This window comes from Corylus avellana, chromosome 10 (assembly GCF_965113065.1).
Source record: "Corylus avellana chromosome 10, dhCorAvel1.hap1.2, whole genome shotgun sequence".
In the NCBI taxonomy this organism is placed as follows: Eukaryota; Viridiplantae; Streptophyta; class Magnoliopsida; order Fagales; family Betulaceae; genus Corylus; species Corylus avellana.
The window spans coordinates 4,694,261-4,715,646 of NC_142499.1; the positions used below are offsets into that span (position 1 = coordinate 4,694,261).

General features: G+C 36.4%; 1 long non-coding RNA gene and 1 pseudogene across 1 annotated transcript; both read left to right on the forward strand.

Annotated features, from left to right (window-relative positions):
• Nucleotides 1-881: 881 nt before the first annotated feature.
• Nucleotides 882-5,751, forward strand: LOC148583272 (serine/threonine-protein kinase SAPK5-like; annotated as a pseudogene).
• A 14,607-nt stretch (nucleotides 5,752-20,358) lies between these two features.
• On the forward strand, nucleotides 20,359-21,386 carry LOC132191359 (uncharacterized). The gene is made up of 4 exons (XR_009441269.2): nucleotides 20,359-20,435; nucleotides 20,571-20,691; nucleotides 21,099-21,198; nucleotides 21,313-21,386. It is a non-coding gene; the product is annotated as an uncharacterized LOC132191359 (long non-coding RNA).

Below are 21,386 nucleotides of genomic sequence, written 5' to 3' on the forward strand. Positions count from 1 at the left end.
AAGGGGGTGGCTGAACTGAACCGTGCCCTTTGGTTTACTTTATTCTATGAAACTTCAATTTTATTTTATTTTTTACCTAAATTCTGACTAGACAGGCAAAGTTTTCTATACAAGCTGATTGAAAGAAGGATCTCACATGTGTTGGCTATGTCTGAAAAAGAATTTCTCATCATGCCTAATTTGAATTTCAAATGGGAGTGCAACAGGCGAGGAAAGCATTGAGAGCATTGAAGGGACTGGTGAGACTTCAAGCCATAGCTCGTGGGCGAGCCGTGAGATGCCAAGCAGTCACATTGAAGTGTTTGCCACCCACTGCAAAAAGACAGGCAGAGGTCCAGGAAAGGAGCAGCCCCACTGCAGATGCAAGCCGCAGAGATTGGGATACGAAAGAGTTTGTCAGGGCCAAAGAGGAGTTGGATGAAAAGGAAACAAAGGTAGAGAGATGATTCATATTTCAGTTTAATATTTCCTTTTAAGGTGTTTTCAGAAGAAACTCCTGGAAGATACCTATTGGAGTTCTAATAAACCAAGAAGAATACCTACCGGCTCTGTTATGTCATTGTTTGTGAATGAACCTCCCTTAGAAAAAGGGAAAATGTAGTGCAAAGAGGATCCCAAGCAATATTGTTTTTTTTTAGGAATATTACACGAACTACCACTTTTACATTCTCGAGTGCCAACTTTTTAAGGTGGCAATTGTCACGTCAATTTTTCACTACAACGTGTTTTAATCCCAAGTGCCTACTTTCTTTTTGCAATTGTCACGTTTACGAGTAAGCACTTAAAGTGAGAGTTTGTGTAGCACTTCTCTTATTTTTATAGGTACTTATAAGTGGCATGTAAGTGTTAGTAAATGTTAGCCAACCTTCATAAATATTTGTTTAACCCCTAGAAGTAGGTGGCCCCATCTGCATTAGGGGGAATGATTCTGAAAAAGATCCTCAATCAATTTGCAAGGTATAAAAGACCTATCTCATGTAAACTTCTTTACTTTTGAGGTTTCTCCTGAATACATACATCATTAATTACTTAATGTGGCTGCAAAACCAAGCAGCTTGAATGCAGCAGTCAGAGAAGCTGGGACCGCTTCACACTTTTGAAGGAAGATATGAAAGCCGTATCCTTACTTAAAGATATATAAAAAGTGGGAAAGCAAGCCAAACAGTAAATTTTCTTTTGCACTTTAAATTTATTATTTTACCCTTACTCTTTGTTCTTCATGATTTAGTTAGATAATGTTATTTTTGTCTTTTGACATTTCTTTAGATTACGAAACTACTAATTTGCCCTTCCTGAATCTAATGAATTTAAAAAGTTATCTGAATTTTTTTGTCTTTTATATTTAAATTATCATTTTGCCCTCTGAGTATGTAAAGAGTCAAACTTTTTGATAGAGATTTTTTGGTCATTTTATGAAGGAAGCTTCATAAGGAATGGGCGAGATTTAGAAGAAATGGGCAAGAAAGAAAATTAGTATTTTTTTTTTTTTTTTTTTTTTTTTTCCAGTTGCTACAAAGCAGTGTACAGAAGTCAAAAACAAAATCTACCTAAACTGATTTTGTATTAAGAGAAGGAATGGTGGAGAAATGAGTAAAAAAAAAAAATCGACCTAAACCGATTTGGATTCAGAGAAGAAATAGAGGAGAAATGGCAGAGCATTTTATTTTATTTTATTTTTTAAAATTTCTTGTCAACCTCTTATGTTGCTATAGAGAAAGAGTACAAGAGTAAAAAAAAAAATCTAACCAGAAATCCAAATGCAAGATACCTACCCCATCACCCAACTGGCTAGATTTTGCTCCCAAAAATATTGTGCATTCGGTCTTAAGAGAAACGAGACAAGTTGGGTTCTCTTTTCGTGGGCTGCTCCTTCTTGTTGCATCGCTGGTCATTGTTGTTTTCTAGGTAAACATTTAACCTTATCTCACTGAATACTGATGTTAGAAAATTGTTTGCAAACCAAAACTGTTTTAACTACAATGCCTAAAACGGACACAGTTTGGTTGGAAATGTTCTTTGTTAAATCTCAACCTTTGTTTCTTTTCCATTTAATCCCAATCGTCATGGAGTACACGGCGGGTGGACAGCTATTTGAGAGAATTTGTGCTGCCGGAAGGTTTAGTGAAGATGAGGTTTGTTTCTTGTTCTTGACTTATAGTGAGCTCCACTTTCACAAATTTCTAGTTCCTTAATCATGGGATTTATACTTTCATTTCTGTTTGCTGAGAATATTTTGGAAAAGACCTGAAGAGTGTTTTTTTTTTGGATCTCACAGTATATGTGATTTAAAAGGATGATTTTACTTATGAAAACAAATTTAGCAATATAAGGGAAAAATGAATACAAAGATCTGAATTACATATGCTTTTTTCCCTTTGCATTTCTAAGCAGCCAAACTGAGTATAAAATATTATAAATTTTGTTCATGTATTTTTCTTTGCTACTTTTCAGGCCATATATTATTTCCAGCAGCTTATCTCGGTTGTGTGCTACTGTCATTCTATGATAAAAGATATCAAAAGAATTTTTTTTTTTTTTTCCAATTCTAGGAATATATTATGTATATAGATGTCTTGATATGTAGTTTGCCTTCTTTCTCTACATGAGTTTGACTTTTCCCTTTAATTCCTTGTCTGAAGCAAATATGCCACAGAGATTTGAAGCTGGAGAATACCTTGCTGGATGGAAGCCCTGCTCCACGTCTCAAAATATGTGATTTTGGTTATTCAAAGGTTTAATGACAGATTAAGCTTACCGTGGGAAATTTTTCTCCAATGTATATCTGAGTTTTTATCCCCTGATTAGCTTTATTTGTGTAGTCCTCTCTGCTGCATTCAAGACCCAAATCAACTGTTGGAACTCCAGCATATATTGCACCCGAGGTTCTTTCTCGAAGAGAGTATGATGGGAAGGTAATTTAGATTAGTTATGTTGTTAAACCTTTGCAATGTGTATTACTTTCTTTACATGATTCATTTCTCTGCAATATTAAGTCCGATTTGGATTTACTTTGTAACTAGACCATTTAGGGGACCTCCTGGGAAGTCCTCATGTTGCACCCCTCGTTTACTTATCCAAAAAAAATTTGTAACTAGACCATTTGTGTTTTGTAATTATTCTTAAAGACACCTGAGACTGTATGTCAATTGGTTGTGATGAGTTGAAAATTTTTCAAATTAATCTTCAAAGATTTTTATGTATTAGCTCAAGTGGTGTTTCAAGTACTGGGATTTAACCTTTCACTGGATGAGTTGAAATCTAAAAGAACCCCATCCCCCCCTCCGTGTTATTGTCTTGTACTTGTAGTATTTGTTTTATTGGTGTCATATGTGATCCTTTGTTATGTTCTGCCCATGAAGTCGATATAGCAAAAGCAGATTTTAATTTTTTTAAAGGAAAATATCCAAATTAATCATTATATTATGAATAAAAACTATCCTTTTGTAATAGAATATTTGCTTCAGTGACTACAAAGCCCATTCATGTATGAGACACTTCAGAAGGCAAGCAGTTGAACACTTCTCCGGCTTGGGAAGAATACGAAAAATGTCAAACTATGTTCCACCCTCTTGTTTCACCTGTTTCTTTTTTGTGCAATATGAATGTCATTTGCTTTGCATGTTACCATTTAAGTTTGCTTTGTGTTTGTTCAGTTGGTGGATGTGTGGTCATGTGGAGTGACTCTTTATGTTATGCTGGTGGGAGCATACCCATTTGAAGATCCACAAGATCCGAAGAATTTCAAGAAAACCATCAATGTAATTTACCTTCATTTTGGCCATCCTTGAAATTATTAGGTTTCTTATTTTAACAATTTAATAGCTTTACCATTTCTTATGTAGCGAATAATGGTTTTGCAATACAAGATTCAAGACTACGTTCAGATATCTCAATATTGTAAACATCTCCTTTCTCGCATTTTGTTGCAAATCCTCTAAAGATATGTACACGGCCAGGTTAATAATCTTTGTTAAGAATTTTGGATCAAAGTGATGTGTTTTGAAACTATTGTTGGTATCAACCAATGGTACATAAGGAAGACAAGCAAATACATTTTTACTCTTTTATGTGATGTAATTTGTCTTCCAATATTAGTAAGTAAAAAACAATAACATGTGCTCTCTTTTGTGGTACAATATGTGTGTGCCATTTGAATTAACTTCTATCTTATATTTACTCATTTTTGTTATACTTCTTTAATGTTATGTTATCCATTCAGTTATGAAAAAAAAAATTATGTACGTACTTGCGCATGAATCTAGATATTAACTGTTATAAACAATTTTTATACATGGTTTTGAATTTGAATTTTTAATATTAACACTGGATCTATAACACAGAGAACCAAGCACGTGCATTGCACGTGCCATCTCCACTAGTGGTTAAGAAAACAAGAGGTCATTATCAAAAGAGAGCGCATGAAGAAATATTTACTGTTTTCTATCAGCTTAATTTTCAAAACAATTAGTGATATAACATGGTATCAGAACCAAGGCCTGAGTTGGAACCTTGTCTCTATACTTTATCGCCATTCTAAAAACAAAACAACATCGAGTTTCCTCTTCTCATATCCGCGTTATGTGACATGCATGTGTTTCTTAGGAGATCATAAACCACACCAAGCTGAATGCTGCTTTTCTCTCTCGAGTAAAAGCTTTCCTGGAGAGAATTCATTTCTCCTTCCCAACTCCTACCTTAACCTTCTTTCTCCTTCCATGGAAAACCCCCTAGAAGGAATCAAACAGATCACCCACCAAGCAGAAAATCTCAACTGGCTTGACAATCCACCACTCCTCTTGCCCACAAACCCTTCAGAAAACTCCCCTTCTCTACACATGCTTGCAGGAAAAATTATATCTCATAATCCTATAGCCAAATCAAAAGTGAAAGGAAACCTTCACTCCGCTTGGAACTTCCTTTCCTCCTTGCACTTCAAAGCCATCGGTAAAAATGTTTTTCTATTCACTTTCAAGAATGCTACAGAACTACAAAGGCCATTGATCTTTCTCCTTGGAATATAAATGGCCACTTGCTTAATTTAAAGAAATGGGAAGCAAGCATGACCTACAAAGAACTTGACTTTACTTATGGTGCTTTTTGGGTTCAAATCCATGATTTACCACTAGAGTTGATGAATCCGAGAAACGCTAAAGCCATTGGGATCAAGCTTGGTCAGCTCATTGAGGTGGAAATGAATACTGTATTGGCCTTAAACCGCAAGCAATTCCTGAGGGTTCATGTCAATATTAATCTGCAGAATCCCTTGACTTCTGGGTTCTACCACCATCAACTAGGTAAATCTTCAATTTGGATTCATTTTAAGTATGAAAGACTCTATGACTTCTATTTTGATTGTGGAAGACTTGGTCATGCCAAACTCTATTGCCCTGAAAATCCCTCTCCAACATCAGTACCTCCAAAGGCCCTCACCTCCGTGCCAAGCCCCCACCAACCATTAGTGTGGAAACCATCATATTTACCAACAAACTGACCCATTTTTAGCAACCTATTATGCATGGAAACTCTCTCTCCATTCCTAACCCTCCAAAAAGCCAAAGCTCAAATCCCCTCCCTCACATTGGTGACTCTGATACATCCTCTTCCCTGGTTCTCACACATACTGAGTCAACTCAACCTCTCCCATACCCTAACTCGGTAACCCAGTCTATAAACTCGCCAACCTCGATCAATAAACCACTGACTTTTGCCCATTCCAAGGAAAACCCATCACACATCACGTTAGCACCTTACATACCAACGCCGCATTCATTAAATTTCTCCACTATCCCCCATGTAGCTTTACCCTACCAAATATCTGGCAAACTCTTCACCACTCCCCAACCTCTCAACACAACCTTAGCCAAACAAGCCCCCACACCTGGAAACCAAATTACCTCTTCTACCACTCAGTTATACCATTCCCAAATTATTCATATTGAAGAAATTACTGAGGACCCACCAGACCCCACCCCTACTTCCACGAACCAAAGTTTGCTAGTCTCAACCAAAATAAAACACCAACCTTCCTCTCCTAGCATTCAAGTTAGCTCCAGAAATTTTACCAATCCATACCCCAAAAGGATCCACTCAACCCCTAAACGCTTCCGACCTTACTCCCTATTTTCCTCCCCTCATGGAAATAACCGGAAGCAAATCCGTCTCTCTCCCATGGAGTCTCCTACAACTCCTGACAGTCCTAACAGAGCCTCTCTGGTTCTCCCTTTCCCAATGGAACCTGATACTTCTTCGGCTGAGGTGATGAGCCTTATCACACCCCCAGTCGCCAAATGATTCTACTGGCCTAGAATTGCCGGGGTTTTGCTCGCCCCGCGGCAATCCAAACTCTGCGAGCATTGATCAGAGGAAACAATCCCGATCTAATCTTTTTGTCATAAACAAAAATCTCAATTTAGTCAATCCAGCAAAATCTCAATGGTTTCGGCTTTCCTTTTTTGTTGCACTTCCCTGCTAATGGTTCTAGCGGAGGCATGGTTATAGCTTGGAAGCAAGGAGTTGAAATTGAACCTATTCGTCTGGATAGATATCATATTTCATGTTTGGTGTACTTAGACCCTGGTTTTTTCCGTGGCTTTTGACTTGTACACACGGTCTTCACTCCTGGGTCAACCGGGCTGCATACTAGGAGAATCTGTCTTCTACTGGTAATGCTTTTGGAGGCTCTTGGCTACTTTTTGGAGATTTCAACTCCATTTTGAACCTTGGTGAAAAAGAGGGGGAAGAGATTTTGGTACAACCTCCGATAATGAATTTGTCTCTTTTGTGAATCAAAATGGTTTGGCTGACCTTGGCTTCAATGGAAATTCTTACACTTGGAATAATCGTCGTCATGGGCGTGCAAACATCAAAGAAAGATTGGATAGGGGTTTGGCAAACCAATCTTGGGTCCACATCTTTCCGAATGCTATCATCAAACACCTTCCAGCAGCGGCTTCGGATCACAATCCAATCCTGCTCCAAACTGGTGGTAATTACTTCCATATCCCTAAGCCTTTCCGTTTTGAAGCTTTTTGGATCAAAGACTCTTCCAGTTATGACGTGGTTGCTAATGCCTTGCATTCATTTGTTGATGGTTCCCCTGCTTTTACCCTTTGCCAAAAATGGAAGAATACTAAGAGAGCTCTTTCCGAGTGGAACCGAAATCACTTTAGGAAGATTCAATCAAGAATCACTTCCATTCTCTCAGACTTGGATAAAATTCAGCAAGCTCCTCCCACTAATCAGAACTTGGCAAAGGAAAATGATCTTCAAGACAATCTTCAAGAACAACTTGCTAGAGAGGAGATCCTATGGAAACAAAAATCCAGGGAGCAATGGTTGACTTGTCGTGACCTCAACACAAAGTTTTTTCATGCTTCCACTGTAAACCGTAGGAGGTATAACTCTGTTTCTTTTCTCAAAACTGTTGATGGTACTGTTCTTAATGATAGAGAAAATATTGGCAGTTACTTTGTGGATTTCTTTAGTTCCAATTTTACTTCCACTAACCCTGTTATTGATGATGATCTTGATGATTTGGTTTCCCATGTTATCTCTGATTTAGACAATATTATGCTTTGCAAAATTCCTGAAGAGAGAGAAATTTACCAAGCCATTTCCCAATTAGGTCCTAATAAAGCTCCGGGCCCGGATGGAATGACTGGTTTGTTTTACAAATCTTATTGGCCTGTGGTTAAGGTTAATGTGGTTACTTTTGTTCAATCTTTCTTTAAAGGAGGTTTCCTTCTAAAAGAGATTAATCACACTAACATTGCTCTTATTCCTTCTAGAGTGAACCAATTTCGTCCCATTAGCCTTATAAATTTTAACTATAAGATCATATCCAAAATTTTGGCCAACCGCTTCAAAACCCTTCTTCTCAAGTTTGTCTCTCCTTACCAATCGGCTTTCATTCAAGGCCGCTTCATTCAAGACAACAATGTGATGGCACATGAGATTTTTCACTCTCTTAAGAATAAGAAAGGCAATGAAGGTTTAATGGCCTTAAAACTTGATATGGAAAAGGCCTTCGACTTTATGGAATGGCCTTTTCTTATCAAGATTTTGAAATTACTGGGGTTCAACTCCATTTGGATACATTGGATCCATCAATGTTTATCCACTGCTTCTTTTTCTATTTTGTTGGATGGTACCCCATTTGGAAAATTCTCTCCTACCCGTGGACTAAGGCAATGCGATCCTCTATCACCTTTCCTTTTTATCATGGGTTCAGAAATTCTCTTTAGGCTCATCCTTAGAGAAGAAAATCGGGGTCTCATTCACGGTATCAAGATCTCAAGACTCAGCCCTCTTATCTCACACCTTCTCTTTGTTGACAACCTCATGATTTTCATAAGAGCAAAAAATTCAAAAGCTGAATCTTTAAAAAATTGTCTCAATTCCTATTCCTCTTGGTCAGGGCAAAAGGTTACCTTTGAAAAATCTGCCATCTTCTTTAGCAAAAATTGCAGCCTTCCCATTCAAGCTTCCATTTGCTCAATCCTTAACCTCAATCACATGACCACTAAATCAAGATACCTTGGCATTCCCCTTTTTCTTCATCGTAATAAGAGCATAGCTTTTGAAGATCTTAAATCCAAGATCTCTTCCTGTATTTCTGGTTAGAAATCTAAGTTGCTCTCTCAAGCGGGTATAACAACTTTAATTAAAACTGTGGCTAATGCAATTCCCACATACACTATGTCCTTATTTCTTTTTTCCAAATCCTTTTGCCTTGAACTTGATTCTATGTTGAGGAAATTTTGGTGGGGCTTTCCACTTGAAAAGAAAAAGAATCTCACTCTCTTGTCTTGGAAAAGCATTTGCACCCCTAAATATTTGGGAGGTCTTGGAATCAGATCTATGGGGTTCCATAACAGTGCCCTTCTCTCCAAGTTGGGTTGGCAAATCCACTCCAATCATGATCTTTTGTGGGTTCGGGCTCTAAAAGCTAAATATTTGGGCAATGACAATTTTTTAGATGCTCCAATTAAGAATGGGTCCTCTTGGCTTTAGAAAGGTATTCTCAAGAATAGGCTTATTATTGAGAAATGGGCATGTTGGGCAGTTTCTAGAAGCTTGAATCTCAACATTTGGTCTTCCCCATGGATCCCTTCCTTACTTGGTTTTAAACCTACCCCAAATCCTTCTTTTTCCCCCCTCCCTAACCTCAATGTTTCTGACCTTATAGATAGGAATAACAATTCTTGGAATTCCTCTCGTATCCATGACCTTTTCGAACCATTATCAGCCTCCCAAATTCTCAACATCCATCTCCCTTTTTCCATTAGAAATGACAAAATTAATTTGGGCCCCTTCCTCCACAGCCAAGTTCTCTGTCAAATCAGCCCATGAATTGCTTATTCATTCACAAAATTCCAGAATTCCTCCCTTAGACAATGATGATTGGAACCTTCTTTGGAGCCTAAAACTCCAACATAGACACAAGCACTTCCTATGGAAACTGAGTTGGAATGCCCTTTATGTTAGAGAAAACATTGGGAGATTTGTCTCTCATTCAGATCTGGAGGTGTGGGAATGCCCTCTCTGCCATGGTAATGTGGAATCTCAACACCATCTTTTCTTGGATTGTCCCTTTGCCAAGATTATTTGGAGAAACCAAAAATGGCCCTTGGATACTACTGCCTTTAGCAATATTTCTATTCCCTCTTGGATTAGAATTTTGCTTAGGCCACACTCTATGCTTGGCATCCCCTTTGAGGAAGTTTTTGAATTCCAATTGACTGCAGTGATTGTTTTAGACCAGATTTGGTTTGCCCCTAACCAATTGATTCACAAAAATATCACTCTGGTTATCTCCAACACGAAGTCCATCTCTAATGTCATCCGGATGCATCTCCAAGCTTGGAAAGCATCTTCATTTGGTCAATTTATTTGGGATCCTCCTCCTACAGGTTCTATGAAGATTAACTTTGATGTTGCTACTAATGCTTATTTTTAAGTCACTATTGCTGTCCTAAGCAACTCTTCGGATGACATCATCTCAGCATTCACCAAAAAATTGCTTTCCACTGACGTGAACAAGGGAGAATCCATGGCTACTCTTACAGGGATTGATCTTGCTATCTTACAAGGCTGCAACAATTTGTTGATTGAGGGTGACTTTTTGGTTTCCATCTTAGCTATTAACAATCAGAATCTCTTGATCGAATGGACCATTGCTCCAATCATCCCCGACATTCAGTTGAAACTTCAGCATTTTCAAGTTTGGAATGCTACAAAAGTTTCTAGAAGTGCAAATTTTCTTGCACACCACCTCGCCAAGTGGGCCGCTACCAACCTTGTGTTTGGTAGCATTCCCAATTCCTCTTCCATCTCATCTTCCATTAGAATTAATAGTGGGAAGGATCCCCCTATGTAACCCTTCCCTTTTGTTTATATTTGCTCAAAAAAAAAAGAAGTGTTTCTTAGGAGAGAAAAAATGCTCGAATGCTGGAAGAATCAGAGGATGGCAAGGAATTTGGAAGGAGGAGCTGCAGGCTAGAACAGTTGCTAAACGAAGAGGATCCATAGACTTTTATATCTCCATTATTTCACTATGCTTATGTGGCAAAGTCAATTATTGGATCGGTTCTTATTAAAAAAAAAAAAATCTAATAGTTGATGGACAATGTCATGTCAAAATAGTAAAATAATAATGAGATAGCGTTAAATACATTTTTGGTACATAGATTTTAACGCCTTTGTTTGTTTCCACCTATGTTTTAATTTATATCATATGAGTAAATATGGAGTTAATACTTCCGTTCATCTTTCGTTAAAAAAACCAATGGATTGTTACATCAAACCAATCACAACGTGCCACGTGTCACATGGCCCAATAAAAAACTAAAAACTAAAAATAAAAATATTTTGAAAATGAATAAAAAAATATAAATAATTTTTTTAAAAAAAACTTGAAAAAATTGAGTGGTGGCTCAAGCCACCATTGGCCTGTTTGAGGGAGGCTGAACCATCCTTAAAGACCCTTGGGGTAAGGCTGAAATAGCAGGCAGCTAATAACCGCCCTAACCACTAACCGCCCGCCTAACCACTTTTGAAGGTGGTTGGAAAAACCGCATATATATATATAGAAAAGAGAGAGAGAAAGAAATGATTGGTATCAGTACTTTGCTCACATTTATCGTATATCATCTTACAAATCAACCATTAAATTTGTGAACTTATTTGAACCCCACCTCAGTCAATGCTGGACCTCACAAATCTTATAGGGTGTGTTTGACAAAGAACTTGAAAAATGGAGTAGACTAGAACTGTAGCAGATTTGATTGATGTGAGAAAAAAAAGCAAGAAAGTTTTGTATGAAAAAAGTGAAAAAAAAAAAAAAAATGTTTGGGCAAAATGCAGTTTACCCCCTGAAGTTTCAAGGGTTTTTCAATTTTAACCCTAAAGTTTAAAAATTGGCAATTGACCCCCCTGAAGTTTCAAAAATTGGCAATTTAAGCCTTCCATTACTAATTTCCGTTAAATTGGACGAATTTTTTTTTAAAAAAAAAGCTTGGGGGTAATGATGTAATTTCATAAATTTCCGTCAATTTAGACGGAAAAATTTAACGGAGGGTTTAAATTGCTAATTTTTAAAACTTCAGGGGGGTAGATTGCCAAATTTTTTTTAACTTTGGGGTTAAAATTGAAAAACTCCTGAAACTTCAAAGGGGTAAACTGCATTTTCTCCAAATTGTTTTGTAGTAATTTTTTTATTTGAATAGTAATAAAAATTGATTGATGTGATGTAAAAAGTAAAAATGTTGGAGTTGATTTTGAGATGAATTTTTTGGGTCTTTGGGCCCGGTCCAATCCAGTCCTTTGGCAAACATGCTCATAGTTTATCTATTAAATTTGTAGGAGAATATGAGAAAAATATGGGCAAATTATTAATACTAATCATTTCTCATATATATACACATGAAACAACGTAGTTTTGGTGTTTAAATATATTAAAAATGTATAAAACACTAAAAACGATGTCTTATGTAGTAGGGTATTACCGTATAACTGTAAAAATAATGTCGTTTTAGTTTTTTTTTTTCTGATTTTTTTTCTTTCTATTTTTTCCTTTTAAAAAGCGGTTATCGTTAACCACCGATTAATCACCTATGAATTAACTAATTTTACTAACCGCTTAAGCAGTTGCAGTTAGCGGTTTTAGCCAATAACCACTAACCGTAAACACCTTTTTACTCCTACTTTGAGAACCACTCTCATGGCCCTAGGCCAAACGGGAATGGCTCGGACACCCCCATTTTGCAAATTGGGGGTGGTTCAGCCACCCCAAGGGCCATAGGCCAGGCTTAGTTTTTTTATTAATTATTTCTATTTTTTTTATGTATTTTCAAATTTTTTATTTTATTTTATTTTTTATTAGCTCATGACATGACAATTCATTAGTTTTATTAACAAAAGGTAGACGGAGGTATTAACTTTTATTAATGAAAGATGGACAAAGATTACTAACTTCGTATTTACCTATAACAACAATATCATCTATGATACAAAACGAAACTTAGGAAGAAAAAAAAAAAAAGGGGGATAATTACCTTTTTAGTACCTAGGTTTTCATGTTTTTATTTTTTCCCACCTAGGTTTTAATTCGTATCATTAGGGGCGTCAGTCAAAGTCGGTCGGTGTCGGAAGAAAAAATTTTGTTTCGCCAAAATGTCAGTAAAGCCGAAAATTTCACCGACTTATTCTGCCAAGTTTTTGTCCCGACACCGATAGGCGATCGGTAAAGTTGGTTGGTAAAGTCGATATGTGAAAAAATTGAAAATTATTGGCGAAGTTGGGGTAAAGTCAATTCGGTTAACAAATTTTATTTCGCCTACTGAACCGAGTTTGTCGAAAGAAAAAAAAAAAAAAAAAGTTTCGCCTACCACCCATTGGTTAATCGGTGTCGGTAGAAGTCGGTCGGCTATCGGTTAGTAGGTGGTCGAATGTCGGTAGGCGGTGAATTTGCTTAGGCCTACGTATCATAGATGATATCTAACTTATGAGTAAATAATAGTTTGTTACCTCCGTCACGATTCCGTCAACCAAACTAATGGACTACAATGTGAGTAGTTTCTGTCAGCCCTACAGCTAATTTGGGGTTGGTTCGACTAACCACATGGCCTGTGAGGTGGCTCTACCACCTCAGGGGCCTTGGGGTGGTTTGGCCACCCCCTTTTTGACCATTGGAGGTGGTTGCATGGGCCTTAGAAGTGGTTCGATAACCTCCAGACGGGCCGCAAGGTGTGGCGAAAACCACCACAAGGCAATCCGTTAGTTTGGATGACGAAATGGTAACAAAAGTACTAAATTAATATTTACTTATAAGTCTCCTCAATATATATATATATATATATATATATATATATATATATATATATATATATATATAAAGTCAAGTAATATCAGTGATACAAATTGAAACCTAAGTGAGAAAAAAAAAAAAAAAAAAAAAGTGAAAAAACTAGACACTAAAAAGGTAATTAACCAAAAATAAATAAAGGAGTTAAAATCCAGGTATTAAAATGGCATTTAATTTTTATTATTTTTTTTAAAATATATATATATTTTAATAGTTTTGGTTCAATTCCAATTCCATTGAGAGAATGTGTTATCACCAACATGAGGAATAAGAATATTATTCCATACCTAATAGGGAAATGTTTGGTGTTCTTCTACTATTCTCTTACTGTTCTCTCAACTATGATGTGACTTTTAAAATCACCAATAGATTAAAAGTCAATAATGATTCAACGATAATTTTAAAAGGCACATCACAGTTGGGAGAACACTAGAAGAACACCTAACATTTCCCTTAAATAAATCTTCATCACAAAAGTATCAATATTTTTGCGCATACATTACTTCGAAGTCCTCATCAAAACAAAAAAGAAAAAGAAAAAAAAACATTTTACCTAGAAAGCATTGGACAATCTCATGATATAGAGTGGTAGAAATACCCAATCTAGAATACAGTCAATGAAGAAAGCAGCCGACTATCATAATTCTCTTTGCACTTGCTCCTTGCTTGACTTCTCAAAATCTACTTACCCCTTCAAATTTCATACCCATTAGCACTTAAACAAAAGACTAAACATCAATGTCATTCTTATGTGCACATCAAATAAGCTCCCCCTAGTGAATGGTTAGAGCACGGTTAAGGGAAAAAAAAAAATTGAAACAGCAACACATGTTCTATATTAGATGAACATCATGCTCAAGAACTACATTCAGAGGGTCATTGGCAGGGATGGATCCAGCTTTCAATTTGGGGAGGGACCAAGGGCCAAAAAAAATTTAAGGAGGGACCAATTGACAAAAAATACCTTAATTTTTTTTTTTCTTGTAATTTGGGTGGGGACCAGGGCCACTCCCAGTCCCCCATAAATCTGTCTCTGGTCATAGGCTAACTTTTTAATAAATGGTAGCATCTTAGTGTATCTTGCAAACTCATAAGATCTTGTAGATGTCTAAATTTTATGTCCGGATCTTGCATAGAACTAAAATCTCATGTAGAAATTTACTAATCAAGCACGTTCAGCATTCATGTGGGTAGGTGTGTAATAAGGAGTTTTATTAAAAAAAAAAAAAGAAAAAAGAAAAAAAAAAAGCCCTAAATAGACAGGAAAGTATATAAGGGAAGCCAAATTAAGCTCACCTTAACACACTTAGCAACTTTTAACACAATAATGAGGCAACTAGGGAAAGAAATTCTATGCAAACATGCGTATGCGTATTTTGATGATCAAATCGTACCAATTAAAAAGTCAGATTTAAGAAATTCATTGTACATGACACAATCCATTTAAGTACACCAAAATCTCTCTCTCTCTCTCTCTCTCTCTCACACACACACACACACACACACAGATATATATATATATATATATATATATATATATATATATATATATATATCTTTTCAAAGAGACCCGCCCAAAGGGTAAGGGATGAAAAAAAGAAAAAAGAAAAAAAAGAGCCAGCAATACTATTTTAGATTTTCAGTATTTTTGAAGATTGCTTTTACTATTGGTGCTATAGATTAAAAATGTACTTCCGCTTCACACCTCACATATATCAAATCCATACTACATATATTTCCTCATTATCAAATAAGACCATACGTATTTCATCCTTTTACAATTGTTGTTATAGATTAAATATGTAAATACGCTTCACGCCTCACATATATAAAATCAGCCAATAGCATACATGCATCATATATTTCCTCATTATTTGTTAGAAAAACAATATGGTACAGTTTACAAGAAATTTGACTTAATCTAAACCACCTGCTAGCAGCTAGCAGTTAGAGCTGTTATTAACCACCCGCTATTTCAGCCCTAAAAATTAATATTACAACATAAGACTAGAGTAAATCTGACAGCACACGATTGAGTGTGGGTGATGATTGATGGAAGAAGTGTAAATGTGAGATAGAATTGTATTGGACAATTCTCCACTTAGGGTAGGAGTCACAAGCATACAAGGTACTTGATAATAATTCTCAATGCCTTTCTCCTTGTTCCACACTTCCACTTATAGCTAATAACTTAAATAGAGTTCCTTTCTACTCTTTTTTTAATGATGGGAAACCTCGACAAGGCAGGGTCCTTTGGATCCATTCCTGCAAAGTAAACCTCGGATCCGTGCACCGTACCATTGGAAGTTTCCCTACACATATCCTTGCTTTTTACACTAGCGAGTGTGGCCCTAAGAAAAAGTTTGCACCTAGCAAGTCTAAAATTTGGGATCTAGGGTGATACTCCCTAAGACCATAAGCCTCGACCACTAGGCCAACCCCTTGGAGTTGTCGAGTTCCTTTCTACTACGACAACTTGCCTAGTGATCCCAATCCCTTCTACAAGGATAAGAACCGACCGATAAATGATAAACTTGCTATATAAAGATAATCGACATAAAGATAGTAAAGATAGTTACTGCCCAACACTCCTCTGCCACTTTCCACGGTAACACTAATCCAAGCATTTGGGATTAGGTTTCCTGCTTCTAAGACTCCTATCAAAATCCCAAAACCTAACTGAAGCTAGATGTGGCAAATCCTGCACCCTGATTTTGACCATAAAGCCAATCCCATTATTCATGAGTAAATTAAAGTGGGATATAACAAAAATTGATATCTTAAATCAATGAGCCAATTGGATAACAGAGCATATATTAGATCACCGGACACAACTTTTGGTTTGGTTATTAACTTATTATAAAAGTACCCAAAATCAAAAACCACAATTCCAGACCTTTAAAAGCCTTCAAGAATACCCCAAAAAAAAAAAGAAAAAAAAAAGGAAGACAGACAAGTGTATGAAGATGAAATATCATTGTTTTCCTACTAGTATCAATATTTGTGTTAGCATGTGTTTGCACTATGAATATCAGATTCAGAAACTTACATTAAAAAGGATGACTCAGGGACAGTGGGGTCCGTCGTCCTATACTTGATTCTGGAAACAGCGGATATACGCAAAATCCTCTTCTCGGGCACAGGAGAAACATCAAATAGGATGCACTCAATATAATCATCACGTGGATAACGAACAGTTGTACATTTTATAATGCAGAATCTTTCATCCTTCAAATGCAATAAACAAGGAATAGCGGGCTGATAAAATCGAATAACCGGAATACTCAGACCTTCAATCCACCCAGTTAGCCACAAATCCAACACGAAATCGTACGCAAGTAACTCACGGTGGTATGTAATCCAATATAAACAATTTCCTACCGCAACAGCCTTTCCTTTATAGCCCAAAGGACATTTAGCAACAAGGTCGCGACGGGTAGGGCAAAGCATTTTCCAAGAACAATTCTGCACTTGGTAGATACAGAAATTTGCAAAAGAATCATCAAAAACAGGTTCATGATCTTCATCATCTGGGAACTCTGAAAGTGAAGCAACGAGAATCCTGTTTGGATTCTCAAGAGCTGCACAGAGCATGTGAACTCCCATGTAACAAGGAGGAACAGGCAAGGCTTTCCATGAATCAGTCATGGGGTCATAAACCTCACCAACCGGGGCGTTAGGAGGAGGAACACCTGAAGGCTCTCCAGATAAGGCATATAATTTACCGCCTATGACAAAGATGTGAGGGTTCGCTCTTGGAGAAATCATGGATTCAACAGGGATCCAACCACCGATGGGATCCCTAATGTTTACCTTATGCACTTTGGAAATAAAAAATGGCATCCCGTCAGAATCGTAGCTTCGGCCACCAATAGAGTATAGATCGGAGCCTAGCAATGCAAAGGTAGAATTTTCATGTGGAGCCCATGTTCTCCAAGCTTCAGAGATGGACCCCTCAGCACCGTCGACCGCGTCGGCAGGAATCTTCATGGTATACCACCTTTCCGTGATTTCCATCATCCCTTTCATACGGATAGGCAAAGAGATGAGGGCTTCGTAAGGAGGAGATGATGATGATGATGAAGAAGAACCATCAATTTTTCTTTTTTTTTCTAGGCAAGATGAAACATCAGTTGATTGAACGCCCATGGCTCCCTCCAATTCCATCGAGTGTTTGTTATAAGGGCGGTTGGTTGGAACTTGGAAGTGTAGAGAGAAGAATTTTACGTCGGGCGTGTGAGGCGATCTGGGATTCTAGCCGTGGAGAATTTAGGGTTTAGAGCACTAGTAGCAGTTTCTTAGCTATTTTCTCTCGGGGATAAAACTACTTTTTGATTTTCTATAAAAGAAACACTTCACAATAAATTATCTTATTTTTCCTATATGAATTAAATACTATTTCTTTTTATGAGATGTGAAGGAGAGAGGAGAGAGAATGAGATGCCGATTAAATTGGGGGCTTATGATATAGATGTTTTTTTGTAATTTTTTTGAGATTTTTTTTAAATATAGGAAATGGAATGGACTATAAGAGTCTACTGCTAAAGCTTTTAGAGGCAATATTGGACTTTAGGGTTTGATATGGAGAATTGGGGAATTTGCAAACTCGTTGGAGTGAGGTGTCAATTGATGAAGAGATGCGTAGGTAGGTTAGGTGGGTGAGCTGGTGATTGACGTGCAAACTGGGCTTTTAATTGCAATGTGCTCATTTTTACGTAACCAAAATTGTAACAAAATGTACTTAGTTGGGCTTTTTGGCCCAACACATTTGTGATCCAGTTGTGAGTGTGTGTATAAACGGTCCACAATCATGCGGTGATCGTCTCTTGTTACTTGAAATTACTTAGGTATTTGTTCTCAAGGGGTAGTTTAATCGGCTGGAGACCACGTCTCATGAAGCGGATGTCACTAGTTCGAATCCCTCATCCCCCTCTTGTGTAGACATGTCAAAAAAAAAAAAAAAAAAATTACCTAAGCTTTTTTGGGTATGCAATTTTTATTATTCTTTTTAAAATTGTGAATAATGATAATAAAAACAAAAAAGGAATGCAACCCGAGCAAGATATAGTATAATTGCGGCTGTTCGGTTCGGAAAAGTCATATTCGATTGGTTAATCAAAATTGTCAGTTAAATCAGTTAATTCACTGATTGCATTTCAATAACAAAGTATTTCGAAATTTTAGGTTAATTTTAGTAGTCGGTTAATCGGTTAACCGTGGGCCTTTTTAATTGGGCCAATGCTATTTTTAAATGGGCTAAAAATTGGTTGTTTTAGAAGGCTAAAAAGACAAAAATAACTTATTAAACATGTTTTTGGGGCTAAATAACAAATTTATTGTACAGGCTTAGAGCTTTAACGAAGGTTTTTAATTGATTTTTTTTTTTGTTCAGTCCTAGAGTGTAAAAAATAGGTAGATTTAGACAATCCCAATTTCGATAGAGGTGTATGTGAGAGCGTGTGAAATCCTTGCTTGCCCGATTAATGTGGAGATATTCGCCCTTATGTTAGCGAGTATGCACTATGCGATGATATTGACTATCTTCAGTTATTAAGGATTATGTTGGGTTTGCTATCAAAAAGAAATATGATTTGAAAACGTCACCGTTTTGCAATATCGCAAACAATTTCTTTTTTGCTATTTAGTTTAAAACATCACATTTTGTATATGAAATAGTTATTGTGCTGTTCAAAATTCAAGTAGACTATTGATATGATGATGCTCACTACTTATTAATTACCTATTCCTTGTTTGTCAACATTATAATTTTAATCAATTTGATTGTTTATGCCATTGTGCCTCTTGTTTCGTCATGATTGTTTTGAAACTTGAATGAGTTTAGACATTATTGAAAGTCTAAATTCTTTTGTTCAAATTAGAGGGATTTTTATTATAAATTTATTTATACATTTTCAGAAGAGAAAAAAAAATCTTGTTTACCTAGTGAAATTAGTCCCCTTTCTTCTCTTCCAATCTGTAATGGACGCAAATTTCATACCCATTAGCACTTAAACAAAAGACTAAACATCAATGTCATTCTTATGTGCACATCAAATAAGCTCCCCCTAGTGAATGATTAGAGCACGGTTAAGGGAAAAAAATTGAAACAGCAACACATGTTCTATATTAGAGGAACATCATGCTCAAGAACTACATTCAAAGGGTCATAGGCAGGGACGGATCCAGCTTTCAATTTGGGGAGGGACCAATTGGCAAAAAATACCTTTATTTTTTTTTTTACCTTAATTTTTTTTTTCTTGCAATTTGTGTGGGGACCAGGGCCACTCCCAGTCCCCCCACAGATTTGTCTCTGGTCATAGGTTAACTTTTTAATAAATGGTAGCATCTTAGTGTATCTTGCAAACTCATAAGATCTTGTAGATGTCTAAATTTTATGTCTGGATCTTGCATAGAACTAAAATCTCATTAGAAATTTACTAATCAAGAATATTACTAATCCAAATTAAAATTATATTTTAACTATCACCTTTCCTCCATTCATTTTTTTTAAAAGCATATATTCTTAAAAAAAAAAAAAAAAAAAAAAAAAATATTCTATGCAAACATGCGTATTTTGATGATCAAATTGTACCAATTAAAAAGTCCGATTTAAGAAATTCATTGTACATGACACAATCCATTTAAATACACTCAAATCTGACATAGCTACTATATATATATATATATATATATATATATATATATATAAAAGTAGTTACAGCTGTTAATAACCACCCGCTATTTCACCCCTAAAAATGAATATTACAACATAAGACTAGAGTAAATCTGACAGCACACAGTTGAGTGTGGGTGATGATTGATGGAAGAAGTGTAAATGTGAGATGGAATTGTATTGGATAATTCTCCACTTAGGGTAGGAGTCACAAACATATAAGGTACTTGATAATAATTCTCAATGCCTTTCTCCTTGTTCCACACTTCTACATATATATAGCTACATATAGCTAATAATTGTTCTTTTTCTATTTTTTTACAGGTCATATGTGGACTAGAAACTGGTGGATTTGAACGATTGATAGATCCACTAAAGTATCATAGATGTGTAATCACTGTATGTTGTCTATTTTTTCTTGGTGTTTGCTTGTGTTTCTAAGTTTTGATTAGTTTCCAAATTGAAATATTGGTCTGTCAGTGGTTTTTTAAATTATTTGACAGAAAATGATTTATGTTCATAAATGTATCCAAGTTTGGATCTTCAGGAATGCTGATTCAGAAGACATTATTTAAGAATGGTCTTAGCATTCCCTGTATTAGAGCTGCAACTATGAAGGATGCCATCAACTGTGCCAGGAGGATGGCAAAATTTGGTTAGTCATCTTCAGTGCATGAAATTGCTGGAAGAAAATATGTTATTCTGTTTTTCATTTGCTTATCAACACCTGATGTTGCAAGTAGTGACTCCACATCAGGATGTTATGTGTAGTTCTAGCCTTCTAGGAGCATTGCTATTACATGGTTGAGGGTGCTCCTTTTAAAAGCATTGAATTATTCTAATAAATTGTATCAAAGTTTGTCAGTTTGATGTATAAGCCTATCCTAGGACCTTTTCTAGATGCCATGCTGCCATAAGGATGCTTCCATCCGCACCCATAACGTTGTAATTTCACCTTCAATTATTTTACCAATGGTGTATCTATAAGTTAACCAAGAATGTTGATTTTAGGATTTGTGACTTGTAGACACTAAGCTCATCTACTACTTGTCATGAATGTAGGGGATGCTATCGTGCTTAGTCCAGGTTGTGCGAGCTTTGATGAATTCAAGAATTTTGAGCACAGAGGGATGGTTTTTCAGGAGCTTGCCTCTTCATCATAGTATGTTCTCATTCTTGAAGCATTCAATGCTACCATCATCTTTTGTTGTGAAAGTGCCATTCATTGCATTGAAAAAAAAAATGTACAGAAAATTGTTTCCAATGATTATGCAAGGTGGTAGCATGGAAATCAGCTTGTAAAATGTGAACTAGGGCAACAGACATGCGTCTCTTCCTGTTAGAGAAGGT